The sequence below is a fragment of the Agrilus planipennis genome, unplaced genomic scaffold, assembly GCF_000699045.2.
Source record: "Agrilus planipennis isolate EAB-ADULT unplaced genomic scaffold, Apla_2.0 scaffold1501, whole genome shotgun sequence".
Lineage (NCBI taxonomy): Eukaryota > Metazoa > Arthropoda > Insecta > Coleoptera > Buprestidae > Agrilus > Agrilus planipennis.
Genome location: NW_020440151.1, coordinates 2,823 through 6,288, shown reverse-complemented (window position 1 = coordinate 6,288; position 3,466 = coordinate 2,823). Strand labels below are relative to the sequence as shown.

At 28.3% G+C, this 3,466-nt stretch overlaps 1 non-coding gene across 1 annotated transcript; it reads left to right on the top strand.

Annotated features, from left to right (window-relative positions):
- Nucleotides 1-483: 483 nt before the first annotated feature.
- LOC112906037 lies at nt 484-603 on the top strand. The gene has a single exon (XR_003232135.1). It is a non-coding gene; the product is annotated as a U5 spliceosomal RNA (small nuclear RNA).
- The last annotated feature ends 2,863 nt before the right edge of the window (nt 604-3,466 follow it).

The following is a 3,466-nucleotide window of genomic DNA, read 5'->3' as shown; positions in this document are numbered from 1 at the left end:
ACAACAAAACTGCCCTACTACCGACACTAACAATAAAAAAAATAATAAAAATAAAAATAATAATAATAACCCTACCCATAACAATGTAACAAACCTTTCCAAATACGGAAACGGAAACACAATAAAGAATTCCTTATGATTAAAGCAACTTGAAAAATTTATACCACGAATATACAATCAATAGAAATTAAAATTTGTACTATTTCTCCTAATGATTCTATGTTTGGAGAAACATTTCGAGATTTGAAAATAAAAATTGATTTTATGAGCTTCATACACATTATGACAGTGTTTTGGAGAAAAATAATTTGATAATATCTATCTGAATGTTACGTTAAAATTTTCAAGTTTTAATATTCACAACTTTTAAAAATATTTTTTTTAAACAGTTTGTTAAGATGTACAACAGATGGTGCCGTGGTGGCATTTGGATATGCTTTGTAAAAGCATATACAGAGGAGCTTATACTCGCAACTCACTTCTGCACTCTGGTCTTCCTTCAGGCCGAATAAATCTTTCGCCTTTTACTAAAGATTTCCGTGGAGGAGGACAACTCAAATGAGTTTATAAATAATTTTTTGGGGACCGGCTTTTAAGCTGGTCAATAATTAAATAAAAACATAGTTCCTTTATGATAAGTAATTAACATGTACTGTTTACGTACAAATAAGCAGTGACAGTAACTTTCTCAGACTTGTGGATTCATAATTTAATAATTGAAATACCACAATTTAAAAACGTTGGGAAATGGGAAATATAACTATAAAACACGATCTAATTTGTTTTGTTTTATTTTGTGTATATCTTAACACTTTGGGTGTAATTATTTGTTTATACATTAACTTTTCTTGATAAATATTGATAAATATTTTATACAATTTATTGTAATTTGGTAATTTTTCTTTTAAGGAATATTATACCTAGTTACCTAATTGTATAAAAGATTATCGAATTTTTGATGAGATTTTTCCTAGAAAACAAGTTCAAGTTCATTAACTTGTTGACCATATATTTAAGACACTTAGTTTAATTAAATCAAAATATCGCCAGAGTTATTTTTAGAAATCGTTCTTGATATCAACAAAAAATCGAAAGTTTGCATAAAGTACTTATTAGTATTAGTATATTGTATCCTCAGGATCAGTAAAGATTTACAAATTAGACGTTTAAAGAAAGATCTCGATGACGTTGTGGCGTTTAGAAATCGAAAAGTATGCGACCTACTGTCATTTCTTCGACCTAGATCTTGAAAGAAATGAAAGACCAAGGTCGCAAGTACCTTCAGTCCATTTTCTCTTTATTATCTTTTCTTCTTTTATGTGTGACAGATGTACCCCGTGCCTGATTAAATTCTACTTGCTTTTATGCATACAGCAAATATGAAAACGTAACTAGAACTTCTGGGGTTCACAAAAAGGAAAATTGCGGATGGCGTGCACAAAAAAGAAAATTGTAAAATTAAATTATGAAAATAGCACAATGTCTTTGTCAAGTGTATACGTGAAATTGTTTAAGTTTTTAACGACAACAGCTAAATCTGTGTTTAATTTTGTACTTAATCCGTAAAATAAGTACATGTTTTTGTTTAAAAAGTTGGTTAACTGTGAAAGACATCATGTCATACTTAATTATGTTTTTAAGCGCTAACATTTTAAACTATTATAAAGTCTAGATTGTAATAAAATGTTTTTTGTTTATCACATTGAATGTCCAGTTAACTTTTTACTTGTTAGTACTATGTATTATTTTACGTTAATACGAACGGAGTAGAAGTATTTATAATAGGCACAGTTTAAAAAATTTTAATTAACAAAATTTAGGAATAATCCTCCTATAGGTACAGTACAAGCAAATTGAGAACCGAACATAGGGATATCTATCTTTTTTTTACAATATATGCAATCACCAAAGGGGGTGGGGGACATCAGCCCCATCTTTTAAAATAAGCTATAAAGTAATAAGAACCATAAATGCAATTTAAAGCCTTAAAGGGAAGGAGGGGGGTAGTGCAAGTCAGAATATTGTGAGAATTCAGTTTTCAGAGTAGCAGATAGTATTTTCATATTTCACACACTTATCAAAGTTGATATGAAAAGAAAAAATGTTGTTAAAGAAACGTTTAATTTCTATGTTCGGGAAAAATTTTGCTTTAACTGTATAAATCAAAGCAAACGAAAGACAGTTAAGCATAAATTAGGTTTATGAAGGCCCCTAAGAAGGAAACCTTACAAAATCACTGTTCAATGCAGAAAGTTTGCAGGTCGATAAATAATATTTTCCATGAATTACCTTACTTAAAGAATATGGAAGGGGACGGGGTCCTTGAAAATTATCCATGGGTCATGTGGGGTGTCATTTTAAATGGATAATTGCGAGGAATTTGAATTAAATATATATTTTTTAAATTTTTGAGTATAATATCTTGAAAAATATTTGGGCATGATTTATTATGGGCTCCAATATAAACGAAAAATGACTCTAAATCCTTTAAAAAATATCTACTTTTGTAAGAAGAAATTATGATTATATTAAATATTATCTTTCTACACATTTTCAAAAGTCGATGTCATCATTCATTTTGTTTTTTTTTTCGCAAATATTTTTAAATTGAGCGGACAATTTGTATATAATATAAAGAACTATTTTTTAAGGTTAGTAGACTAAATGGCTTCCTGTCTTGCATTGTTATTATGTTATTTAATTACGTCTACCTTCTTATGGTTATGGCCGTATTCTATTAAAGCAAGAATTCCATGCATAAGATTATATCTATGTAAATATACGCGCAAAACTAACATGACCGTCATAAGAACAATTCTATATGCATATTTAAATAAATTGTTATTTCGTGACACTGCTTTTATTCGTATGGCATTTTTTATGCTCTAGATACCTAAGCCAACGAAATTTTTCTTCGACAGTTTCACAAAGAAAGGGATGTTCGTTTGTTTTCATAATTAACTCTACAAAACATTCTGTAAAAATATTGTTCTACGTAAAACAATGTAAACATCTTTTAACGTAATAACACAAAAAATTTCTTAATAACAGTTTGTAATGATTTGTTGTTATTAAATATTAGAACAATATTAAAGTGAAAAAAGACGAAAATCGTAATTTTTAATTCGCATAAATAAAAAATAAATAAACTTACATTTTCTCATGTTGCAATGTATTAACATGTGGTCTCTCGAAACGAACACATGACTTGTTGCTCCTGAAACAGGAAGTATACATTAAGTAAGTGAAAAGCGTTTTAAACTAGAATTTTAAATCAAATAACTTTAAAGACCAAAGGATGAATTAATTTTTGAAGTGATTTCAGAATTTACATATATTTAGGTAGAATAATTATAAATAGTGAAGAGAAATGATATAAACTAGCAATTTAGGAATTCATACGGACACGGTAATGGGAAGATCGTTATTGGAATTAGAGAACATATTATAGATCATAATTTAATAA